Genomic DNA, 13,493 nt, shown 5'->3' with positions numbered 1-13,493 from the left:
ACAAAAAACTGCGCCTTGATTTAGTGTTGTAAGACTCACTATTTTCTGCTCCACTGTGTAACGGAACGATTCAAGCATTGATCTAGAAAGCAGTGCATGCTGTGTACAAGACGTCAACGACGCGTCTACGTAAATACAGTGAGTGGAGCAGAATATTGTGAACCTCACAACACTAAATTAAGGCGCAGCTTATAACCGACCTCTCGATTTTTTTATTTGTTTTTTTTCCAGGTGAAGATAAATGTGCTCAACAAACAACTGGGAGATCAACCTCAGGTAGTATACGGTTTGACCCAATAATTCCCCTCCAGTCTCCAGGACATATTACTCCAGAACGACCGTTAACTATTACTTCGGGGAGTGGCTTTAGTGCTTGATGCACCCTTTTTAGCTCCTAGCTAACTACTTGGAGACTAGCAATTAGCCACCACGCACTGGCGTATTGTTGGTTGACCCGCCACGCGCGTTACAGTTCCAGCACAATCGGAAGGCAGCCACACGGACCGCGCTCTAGATGTCCGGGTCTTCGCACATCCTCTGGACTTGGTTATCCGGAGTTGTGCCTGGCCCGCTCACTATCATCATGTCGCTCCTTGCAGGTACGAAAAGAGGGCATATGAAGAAGATATGGGGCAAATGAATGCCGATGAGCCCCTCTCTTTGTTATTGTACAAGATTCTGGAAATAGTTTTCCAGAATCTTGTACAAGGACACCTACCAGTACATGAATGCTTCTGAGAGCATGCGCTATAGAGTCCCAGCTGGCGCTATTCTTCACGTCGAGCGTGATGGATAGAATAGCATCCAGTATCGACGTACCCTTCCGAAAGCCGAACTGTTCAGATGCCAGACCGTTTACATGCTCCGTGTACTCCACTATTCCGTTGAGGAAAATCCTGTCAAACACCTTACCGCAGATCCAGCAGATAGATAAGCCTATATGCTTATGGGTCCCCTGGTGATGTCCCAGCCTTCGGCAGTAGGACAAGTCTCAGTGGTTTCCACCTATTCGCGGAGAGGCAGTCATCTAGGCATACCCCTCGTGTCGCGTTGGTCGAAGCACTCTACATGGGCATCATGCCAGCCAAGACGCAAACCGCCTCGTACGACACTGTTCGGTATGCGCACGCGACCCTTAGGCACATTAGCCTGTACGTACTCTCGAGTTTGCCGCGATGGCACGAGGTACTCAATACCTTGGACCACACTGGTCCTCCATACCTGAGTATGGACGTAGTCACGCTAGCAAGGACTTTGCACCTGCCGCTACGGACCACCGAGCTGTTTGCCATAATGCGAGATAGCGCCGCCACAGCCATAGAAGCTTTCTTGCAGGTATAATCGACGTGGCTCCCGAACGTGAGCTTGTCGTCGATCATAACCCTCAGAAGCTTCAGGGAGCGTTTTGAGGCGATAGAGCATGCACCAGCACTGATCGATGCCTCCTGCTCCGACTTTCTGTTATTTACAACAATAACTTCAGTCTTATGGTGCGCTAGCTCCAGTTTCCTGGAGTGCATCCAGTCTTCCACTACGCGTATGGATAGCGCAGCCTTTAACTCCACCTCTCTAATTGACTCGCCATAGACCTCAAGAGGTAAATCGTCAGCGAAGCTCACAATCACCACCCCTGGAGGGAGTGTTAGTTTTAACACGCCGTCATACATGGCATTACACAGTCCCGGACCCAGGATGGAACCTTGCGGTACACCTGCGGTAACTGGGACGCTTTTCTGACCCTCGTTTGTGTTATACACTAGCACTCGATTCTGAAAGTAGTTACTCAGAATCTTGTGCAGCGGCGTCGGCACTCTGAGGCTCTGTAGCGCTAAGGCTATGGAGTCCCAGCTGACACTGTTGAACGCGTTCTTCACGTCGAGCGTGACGATCGCGTAGTAACGAATGCCCCTTCTTCTGCGTTGGATTGCAACCTCAGCCGTTCTGGTGACGGAGAGAATTACATCCTCCGTGGACCTACCTTTTCGAAAACCGAACTGGTTGCTTGATAGACCGTTCTCCCTTTCTGTATATTTCACTAGTCTATTGAGGATTACTCTCTCAAGCACCTTGCCCACCGTGTCCAGCAGGCAGATTGGTCTGTATGCCGATGGGCCACCTTGTGGTTTCCCAACCTTCGGCAACAGCACCAGCCTCTGGCGCTTCCACACGTCCGGGAAGAGGCAGTCGTCAAGGCATTTCTGCATGAACAACCCGGGGGCTTCTTTGATGGCCGTCTTGATGGCCAAGTTCGGGATTCCATCTGGTCCCGGTGCCTTGCCTATCTTCAGGGAGTTTGCAATCTCGATCAATTCATCTTCTGTCACCTCTACCGCATCGTCTGCCTCTGCACGGCTGCCGTCACTCACGGTTGGTGGTTGGCACTGGCACAGAGTCGCTATCGTTTCGCTCCACCAGTATGTCGGTGGTCAACCCTCTCTAGGCGTACGAGACCTAGGCATCGTGGCGTCGCACGCCCATGACAGCATTGAATTTAGATGGTCCACACCCGGGAGTGGCTCACCCCCTTCGTTCTTCCATCTAATTGCCTGCCCAAAAACATCTGCATCGAAATGCAATGTTTTCCAGCCGTAGAAGGATGGAATATTGGCCCTACTCGCTGCTTGCTTCCGCACGCCTGCCTCATAGCGGACCGATTGGTGGTCGCTATTCATGTAGCTGTCGTCTACCTTCCAGTTGGTGATCAGTCCCGGGCTGCAGAACGTCACATCGATTCCGCACCATTCCTACTGGAGGTGCATTTTGTACCAACGTTAGCCAAGTCTAAGTTGAGCTTTGCCAGGGCTTCCAACAAGACCTGGCCCCTCTGGTTTATACAGCGACTTCCCCACTCGACAGCCCAAGCGTTGAAGTCACCCGCAACCACCAACGGCCATAGGCCCGTCAGTTCCACGGTTGCTTTATCGACCATCTGTGCGAACGCTTCGGTAGACCAACTTGGCGGAGCATAGCAACTGCAGTAGAATACTTCGTCCACTTTGGCTATCACGTATCCCTCTCTGAAGGTCGAAACAATCTCCTTCAATTATTCAATTATTGTGACATTTTGTGACATATGGGGGAGGGGGGGTTAGCTTGAGTGTGACATCACATTTCAACTAAAAAAAAAAAAATTAAAAAAAGCCACATACCTAACCACAGAGATCAATTCAGAACTATTTATGATTTTTGCATCATTCATTTATAGTTCTACGATCCCCTTTTTTTTTGCTTGAGATTTGCTTTAGAGAAAAAAAAATGACAATTTTTTTCTCGCTAAAAAAGCATAATGTTCGTTAATTCTGTTTTACCGTTTTACCATGTTTATTTATGATGGACAGCGCAATTTCATTTATTTTTAGAGTCTCTCAATCCAATCAAAACAATGTGTTATGTTATTGTGTTATGTGTTATGAATTGATTGAAGAAGAGGAACTAAATATTGATGGTCTTTCAAAAATCAGCCATGATGCTGTAGTTACTGTCTCGGCTTTCTATGTCGTCGATATGCGACTCCATCAGCAGCATCTTTGGACTAAGAACTAAACGTCTTTTCTAGTTATCTTCTATAATCTTCTTTTCCTTTTAGTTTAAGTTTTTCTTTCAGTAAAATCGTTCTCATTAAGAAAAAATGCATTCCTAACCAATTTCTCGATTTTCAATCAATCATTACCAAAGAAGGGGGAGGGGGATATGAAAACGTGACGTAATTAAGGGGGGGGGGGTCAAGGAAGTTGTGACAGAATGAGACAAAGGGGAGGGGGGGAGTAAATTTTTTTCAAATTTTGCGTGAGATCATTAAAGGATCGTCCCATAGCAGTGGTTCAGGTTTAACTGTATCACCCTCAGGCCTGCGGCTTAGTAGCCAGCCGTGCAGCCGGACACTTGGGGCCTCGCATGGCGTGTTTGGCGTCCCGTTTACCGGTGCATACCAGACACTTGGGAGGTGCACTGCAGTCCCGTGCTTCATGGCCTGTGCCACCGCAGCGGCGGCATAAATTGGACCTGTTGGGCCCTTTGCACGACCAGGATTTATGCCCCCGCTCAAAGCACCTAAAGCAAACGTCAGGCTGTTGGAAGGTAAACTTGCAGATTCATCATCTGTTCATAGACTTCGAGGCATCGTGCAACCCTTAACAGTTTTTCACATGCGTCAGGATAGCGGGCGTATTCTCGTACCCGTTTTCGACATTAGACGGTCTGAAGAAGGGTGACGGGTTCTCGAACCTGATGTTCAACATTGCCTTGGAGGATGCAGTACGGAAAGCTGGCGTGCAAAGAAGCAGTATTATTATCTTGAAGTCTCAGGGGCACCTTGGCTTTGCGGATGTTATTTATATTGTGCAGAGCAGCGGACGAGGTATTCGTGGCTTTTAAGAAAGAAGTAGTGGAAATTGAACTTACCATTGACTCTACCAAAACAAAGTACATGGTGGATGGTGGAGATCATGAAAGTTCGTCGAGTCTTGGTACTGAGATTGTGATAGATAGGGTTACCCATGAAGTAGTCGACGAATTTGTGTACCTTGGTACTCCCGTATGAAGCACGGAATGTACCAAGCATACCAACATGCGGATATCATCAAACTGATAAAATACGTCAGGTTACAGTGGGCTGGCCACGTGGCACGAGTGTCGATGAAGCGACCAGCGAAGATAATATTCAGCAAACAGCCCGACAGAGGCCGGCGACATCGTGGTAGACCTCGTACTTTTTGGATGTGTCGTGTGGAAGAGGATATTAGGGACGATTGGAGAAGACTAGCCCAAGATCGAGTGATGTGGAGACGTATTCGAAATTCGGCAGGGTATTGTCGTTAATGACCTGTCGCCATGAAAGTAAGGTAGGTGAGGACAAATTGATGCCATCATTATGTGGTTACGATCATGTAGTAACCAAAGAGGGTCCAATTTACTTGGTCCAATATCTTCGCGAAGTTACTGTTGGACTTCGCCAGTTTCCTAATTTAGTCGTCATACCTCGCCCTGATACCATTGGTCGCTAGTGAGTGACAGGTCGAAAGCATACTCCGCGTTTCCTGGTTCAATATAGTAAGGTTGGCATCCTCTACTACATCTGTAATCACTGATCCCCGTTTGTTCGCCTCTTTGCTACCCCACTTGATGACTGTGAAAGTCACAAAACAAAAGACAAGGTTCGGGAATTTGCTTGAGGGGCGGTGTTGGCTATCGTTAGGACGAGTGGAGCTAAAATTTAGGTGGTAACAATAGGCAGATCAGTGTAGATTTTGATCGGTATCCTAGAATTCCAGAATATATTAAATAAAAAAATAATAAATATTATTAGTTTGTCTATAGATTCAACTGAATTTTCCTTCCAAAGTTTTTTTTTAAGGACAAAGTTTCGTCCATGCTACCTGAAGAAACTCTGTAGATTTATAGTGACACAAGATGTAGAGCTGAAATGGCCTGACTCAGTATTTCGAGTTCGGTCAAATTCTGAAAAAAAACTATTGATGTTTCAGAAGGGCTGTAACTTCCAACTATTTCATTCCCTTCTTCCAGGGACATCCGACTCCTTTCCATTCTGCTTTCAATCTTTCCTTCCTTGCTTTTTCCTCCATTTTTCCACTGGGAACGAATGTTACCATTCTTGTGCGTACCGAGAGGCGAAGGCATTGGATGCCACGGCTGGTCCAATGATTCTGCCCTTCTTTTACCTTACTGAGATGATATCCAATTGAATTCTGAAGTAATTGTAATACGATGACCGCGGTATCAACAACATAAGAAAGATAAAACAAATTCAATCAACGAAGAATAAATTCCTCGTAATAGTCGTGTTAATTTAACGGTTTTTTGGCCTTCGTGGATCTCCAATTATTTTTGTGAATTTGCATGCTTTTGTGTCTTATTTCATTTTGTCTTGTCTTTCTACAAAGGTATAGCAATCACTGTCCGAAACAAAAGTTATCTAAGGGACGAAATATTACATACTATTTTTTTTATATCGTTTGGTTGGTTCCTGAATGAATGGACGATGATTGAATCTTAATAAGAATGTTTGGAATTATATATTATTTCTCGCCAACAGTATGATTTTCATGTTATTCTATCGGAGAAAAAAATTAAATACTAAATATATGAGATACTATGAGAGGAAATTTTTGTTTACAGGCGATCCGGAAAATGTATTTTTACTTACTGATGCAACAATTTTTAACGAAGTTAAACCATAAATAACTGATTTTATGATATCATTACACTGATGATCACGCTCACAGCGCAGTTCTTAGTCACCCCATTGTATCAACCCTGCAAAAGTTTCGAAGCCCAGAAAATAATTCCTTCAAGCAGTAGTAAAAACTAACCGAACAATTGTAATCGAATCCATTTTGCCAAAAACTGTAGCTCTGTTCTGAATCCTTTCCCAAAAAGGCGGCCCTTTTCGTCTGCGAAATGTCTTTTTGATTACTACTGCTCTGCTGCTACTGGTATCGTAAAACTATCTGTCCCACTAGTAGCAGCAGAGTCTCCGCAATGCAACTGCTAGGGCGTACCCGTAACGGTTGTATTCTGACACAGACAGATAGTACTGCCATAATTTGTCCGCCCTCCCAGTAAGCAACGCCCCTATTCATGTCACCAGCGTCGAAGAAACCGGAAACCAGAAACCATGCTTGCTGACACGCTCCGAAGTCTTCTCCATGTCTGCCTGCAGGGACACCAGTGTGAACAATTCTTCCGGACTTGAAAGGAGGAGGCATTTTATTTTGCGACCGCAGCCAATATCAGCCCCAATATCAGTCTCCGGCCGGAACCCGACTGACAGGAATGAAAATTTGTTCCAAAACGCGCCGCTACCGACAGGCGGCCGTCGTCGGCCGTCGAACTTCAATGTTGCTGAAGAAGAGCTACTCTTTTGCCGCACGTTCATACTGTGGCAGTAGACGCCATTGCAGATTAGCGGTGACGGTTTTGCTCGTGTTTGTAGTTCGAGGTGGTAGACTAAGTTCCGAATGCTCTGGAGTTGATGTTCCGGAAGATTTATGATCTCCACAAAGGCGGCTTGCAAGCGTAATATATGGGGTGACAGAACATGCCGAATAGCAAATTACGATATTTGTAAAAAAAAACACAAGACGGCAGTATGCGTGCCCCTGGTAAAGGCCTGAGAAGCGCAAAGATGAAGCTCAAAAAATGACACACATATTCATGTCGTCGTTTTTGTTGTCGGCTTGCCGCAGGGGGGAGTCAAATTAATCCCGAGAAGCGCGATGTACGCTTTGTAACCGAAGACTGATTGAGCAATTTTGCGGAAGCGAGCGGAAGGGAAACGACGTAAATGAATCACTTGACAAGTGTAACATTAATCCAATTTGTGCTTAAAAACCCGCCAAGTCAGCGCTCGTTTCGATGACATGAAAAATATGGCGGGAATAATGAGCGACTTTTGGATTTACGATCAACACGAATGAGCCGTTTTCCCGCAGGGCTGGGTACACTGTGGGAGCAGTTGGGTGTAGCGGATTTAAAGGACGCACGCCTGCTGACCATTCATAGGAATAGGAGGGGGAAGTTGCTGCTCAAAAAATATATTTCAGCCCACTCCTAATCAGGCTACGGCTGTATGCCTTGCTGACGCTAATGAGATTCAAATCACAAATTAGTATTGTCACGATGATAAAAAATATTTTCCTCGTCAAGTCATATCAAAACCACAGCGTTTAATTTTTTCAACCATCAGGAAGACCAAAATTATTTCAGAGCAGTAAAAATTCTTCCAAACGATTGCGGAAAAAATCCGGGAAGCATTTTCTTTTCACAGATAATTATTAATATCATCATCGTCGCGATAATAAAGATAATAATAATAATCATCATCGTCATTGCCGTCATTAACATCAGTCATTAAATCCATCAGGCGGTTGAAAATTTCACATTTTCGGTACTGACCGCGAACGAGAACGCCGGGGTTTCTGTGTGCCGTGGTTCTTGTGTCGCGCGTTTTGTCGTTATCAAGCGGTTTTTCCTCGCATTGCTGCCGTACACTGCATAAGTGGTGTGGTGCAGTAGTGGTCGCGATGTAGCCTTTCGCCGCCCGATGTGACCCCTTCCTATAGCCAACAGAGGTTCGCTGAAGTGCGGTGAACTGACCGCAATTGTTGTGGCTTGTTACGTTCGTTCGTCAGTCAGTCGTGTTTTTAGCCAGGAGACGCGGCTGGGTTGAGGAACGGCACGTTGATGTGAAGGGCTCATGTTGTTTAAATTAGCGTAAAATTTGACGATACTAAATAGGTTTAAGCTTTGGTGTAATTGATGTACCAAATTGTTTTTGGGGATGATGGAAAAGATTCGTAGGTTATTTCTAAACTTCTTTCTTTAATCGATCTGCATTTTGTATAACCAGTTATTGATCATTAAAAAAGTGAGATTTACACACTTAGAGTGATTTACTATAGTCAAACATCATTACGGGTGATATTTGTGCCATTTTAGTTGATTTTGATCAAACACAGACAACACACGGGAGATGAAATAAGCTATGCTATCAAACCTAGATTTATTCAATATTAGGCATTGAAAAATAATAAAAACAAAAATCGTTTGCGCTAAATCCGTCGATCAAATTCATCGTAACAGATTGCTTTTCTTTTCCAGATAATCAAGATGTAAATGTTCCAATAAATTAAATATTTCCGCTCCAAGCAGGAAACCATGCCCCCTCCCTAATCTCCCCCAATCAGGCTTAGTATCCAAACCACAATCGGCTAAGCCGAGCAGCCTTACAAAGAAAGGAATTTAATTTTCCACTTTAATTGCTATCAATTTATTCCACAAATCGATTCCAGCCGCCGCCGATGTTTTCTCCCCCGCACCCACCTTGTGGGGAGTGATTTACCCGGTTGGCTAGAGACCGAACCAGACCCCGACCGGCGAGCGTCCTAATTACATCGACAAAAGAATTAATTGCTCCCATCCAACAGCAAACGGGCGCTTGAATTATTTCATTACATCTTCGCTCCCACCCCGGAACAAGATCCCACACCAACACCTCTGGCAGCCTGGCAGGATAGCTTCCGTCTTCGGTTCGGACAGGACGATCAATTCAGTCTAACCTTCTTTGCACTGACCTTCGCGTTCATCCGTTGGCCAGCGCTTGACGTTCAACTTTTGCTCTGCCTGATTGAAGCATCACCGCGTCGGAGAACTTACTCCCGGCATCATTTATACACTTTTTTCCGCATCCGGCTCGCTAACCGCATGCACAAAATTGGTTGAATATTAACTTAAGTGGTTATCAAATTATGGACCCTTTTCAGCGGGGGTTTCTTTCAACTTTGCGCTTGTGAACTCGAAATTATCCTGCCTAACTGGACCTATCCGTTTGCTTTAGTGCTGCCCTTGAATGGAGAGGAATTTTTCATTATTTTCGCCGGAGGTTCCGCTAACTGGTTCTCAGTAATAAGCTTTTTAATCTGTGTCCTAATTCGTAGCCATGAACACAAACCAGCTAGAGGAAGCGTTTAGCTATTTGCTTCATTAATTTGCCTCACTGTGGCGATCGCAAAAAGAATGCCATCAGATGCCATCAGATAAAATACCAACACTATCGAAACGATTCCATAATTATATAAATCGAAAGAAATGCACTGAAATATGAAAGATTACTTCCTCTAATTCGGTAGTCTTGATTCGTTCGAACTTTATGAGTAAAAGTGCCTTACATTCAAGTACTGCCTACATAGGGCAAAGTAGGCAAAGACGGACACTGCGGGTATGATAGACACTTTTAATATTTCGTAAACTAAAACGTTTTATGATAGTTGAGTGATGCAAATACTGTACTCCGAAATTCTTTTTAAGTGGCTTGCAGTGTTCAAGATGAAGGCTCAGCAGCAGGCTTAGTGAAAAGACTGCAATGTGACACTATACTGGCAAATGTTACTCTCTTTTTAGTTGAAAATTTGCTGTCACTGTCTTGCACTTATTTTCAGTAACTTGCTCAGCAGGTCAACTAAACTCATCAAACCTATAAAATTTCATTAGTTCAAACTGCACCAGGTCTGTAAAAGATCATTACCAGCCGCTAACGGAGCGGGTGGAGTACCTTGTGCCAGGGCCGGCGGTTGATGTGGGTAGTATGGGTAGAATTACCCACACGGAAAATATCCCTGTGGGATAGTTACCCACACGGAATTGACAGACAAAACAAAAAAAGTAATATTTTCCATGTTCAAAATTTAAAATTCCCACGCAAGAAATAAAGGTGAAACAGGACGGCGTCCAAGCATTATTTTATCATTGTTTACAGTACATGGTTACCAAATTTTTAATATTTTTGATGCCATAAAATTTAAAAGAATCATAACAATTGGAATATTTCCATATGCTAGCGCTGCCTGCTGCCGGTAGTGCTGACAACACGGGCGCAAAATTTGACACGCAGTTGACTTGAAACTAGAAAAAAGCCGTTTCGGCAGATTGATAGCGAAAATTAGTTACGATCGTGCTGTTTATTAGTGTAAAAAGAAAAGTATTCTTAGTTTGAGTGGTTACGCGACTCTTACGGGCCGGTATTTGTGGGAAATGTTCTAGTCGCTACCGGCGAGATAATATAAACAACACCGAGAGAGAAAAAAATGTGATGTAGAATAGCAAGATTGAAACGTTTAAAAGGTTTCACGGTGAAAGCAACTGTGCAAACTGAATAAATTAGGTGTTTGGGGTTCCCTTAAAAGTCGACCTTTCGAATGCCATTTGCGATAGTTTTTAAAATTTTTGTCTCCTCGAAAAAATTGCCGATGCAAAATTTGAGCTCAGTCGGACTTCGGGATGTAGAGCCTCAATACGGTGAAAGTTTTAGTTTTTTTGATCAATGAAAAAATGCGCAGGAAAGTAAAAACTTTTTTTTTATCGCAAATAGGGTAATCGCTCCATTATTCATCTCAATAGCTAGCTGCACCTATATTCATCTTATTTCTCTCATTTGTTCAATTTACCGTCAAATTTCTACAATTTTTTGAAAGTAAATCAATTTGCTTCTCGATTTTGTCAACTGGTTGAAAGTTTTACGTTGAAAATATAGTGAAATTTTGCGATAAATTGATGAAAAAGGCGTGATGAGATGAATATAGGTACTGAGATGAATATAGGAGCGATTACCCTATCACCCAGATTTTTTTTTCGAAAACTTAGATTTTCTGCAATTCAGAAAATGTTTGAGCTGGGAGTGTCTCCTGTGTGTTCTTATGTTTCTTGAGTCTCTCAGCGCAAAAGTTTCCATGTCTCTGAGAGTTGATTTTTTTTTCAAACAATTTTTTTCTCAGGTAACAGCAGATCTCGACGTTTCATGTATTTTTAAGGGATTTTCTATCAAATAAAACTTTGATTTCGAAAACTACTCTTGTAAATTTTTTCGTTGGTCGAAAAAGTGGGACTTTCACCACTGTAGTAGAGGTCTAATTTTCTGATTATGCTTACATTTTGGATGAACACTTCTTTCGAGAAGACAAAACTGTTGAGCCCCAGTGCATTGCACTGAGAAAAATACACAAAAATGGCCGTCTTTTTCATAGGTTTACCTTCACACGCATTGACGAAACTACCCATGTAGCATAAATCATGGTCACCCATGAGTCAGCAAAAAAATTGACTCGAACTCTAACCTTAATGCGAAAACAGTGAAGTACTCCGTTCAGAAGTATGCACTTTCAAAAAACGGTACCACATCGTGCGGCAAAGGGACGCCGGATGCGCCCGTTCCGGCATCTACAACACCTTGGTACTATTGGACAACAATGGTGATGGACGTCGAGACCTATCTCACCCTGGATGGCAACGACTGGCAGGGCACATCGTATTTTGCTTCACCGCGAAGGAAGTGAGCTTCGAGGTGAAGTTCTGGTTGATGTAATACCCAAGTCGGCGAGCTAGCCCAGGGTCCCTCAGCTGAAAAAAGTTAATTTTTTAATGCAAACTTTACTGTTGAACGTAATTTGAAAATTACATTTTTCTAATACATTCCATGGGCACCCTATTGTTGATGCACTGTCGATTTTTCGAAAAATTTTGTTCGAGTATCAGTAGGACGCCCACCTCCCTAACCACCCCCCCCCCCACAAACTTTTTCACCCATCCTATTCCTTACTACCCACTCGGGAAAATAGTGTTACGCCGGCCCTGCCTTGCCTGGTGCCCTCCACAGTACTTTTGCTTTACTGCGTTATGTCGCAGACAGACGTCCAAGCTGAGTTTCAAACTTGTGTGAAGTTTTTGGAGTAGCAATTCGTAACCAGATAGCGCTATCAGTGACGCCAGCCTCGTACACCAACAAAAAAAATATATTGTAGCGATAAGGTCAGCGGGCGGCGCTAGTGTACAAGTGATTTATAACGTAATTCTTTTTAAAAATTTACGCGGAATTTTCGATCAATGTTGTTCTTGCTTGAACGGTTATATCACCGTTATGTCATCGTGTCACGCAGCGGACTTTTTTTGTTGAAGCTCATGGAATTAAAATGAACTCAACTAATCAAAAATAAATCCAAATTTCGAGCCCGGCTCACTTTGCCGCAAATGAAACCAATAAAGCTAACATATCCCAGAGTGTGCATCCCAGCACGGTCGCACACACCAGGTATGGTTACGGAGATGGAACTGGAGGTACCCTTCCAGCTCTAGCGAATTTATGGTTACTGGGCCAGCCGTAGAGTTGCGCCAATTTGTGGTTCATTCTTTGCTCTATACGCCATCCTACGCCGAACAAGCGTCTTGTACATAGTGCCAAGTCGAGATCAGTCTTGTTAGTTACGGAGGGAAACCATTTTCGTTCATTGTGTTCCATATCTGTGCACGGTCGATAGTATTATTAGCGGCCTTAACTTCGTTGAATAGGTAATGCGTGGGGACTTACAATTCACGACTTTTGAAGGATCTGCCGCAGCGTGAAGGTCCTTTGTCCGCTGTGTTGACGGTGTCGTTCCTCATGCCGCCTTGGTCCTCTGACTCTGCGCCATTCGGGTGTTCATTGTGGCGCTGCTTCAGTGACGGCTTCAGGGGGTTTATGTCGCTCCAGATGATATCGTGGCGGGCGGCAGGAGCAGATGATGTTGACAACCGAAAGTCTTCAAAGGTCAAAATCGACGTTTGCAGTACTAGTGCTGGGACTATTCGGATTAGGATATCCGGATATCAGCCGGATATCTGGATATTATCCAACAGGATATCCGAATTTTCGGATAGTCGGATATCCGGATCCTATATCCGAACATAGTTTAATGAAACTTATTTACATAAACAGTTACGAGGGAGTGGGGGGGCTGTGGAAAATCCATTTTGCGCGTTACATTTTATTTAAATGGCCTTTAACAGACAAAAAAAAAATTCGGATATCCGGATAGTAAATATCCGGGTATCCGACTATTCGATTACTTATTTATTTATTTATTTATTTATTTATTTATTTATTTATTATCTATTTTCATCTGACCATATTGGTCTCCATGAGTGTTAGTGGATGGGGAAAAGCCTTT

The sequence above is a fragment of the Wyeomyia smithii genome, chromosome 2 (assembly GCF_029784165.1).
Source record: "Wyeomyia smithii strain HCP4-BCI-WySm-NY-G18 chromosome 2, ASM2978416v1, whole genome shotgun sequence".
Lineage (NCBI taxonomy): Eukaryota > Metazoa > Arthropoda > Insecta > Diptera > Culicidae > Wyeomyia > Wyeomyia smithii.
The sequence above is the reverse complement of the archived record's forward strand: the minus strand, read 5'-3'. Positions refer to the sequence as shown.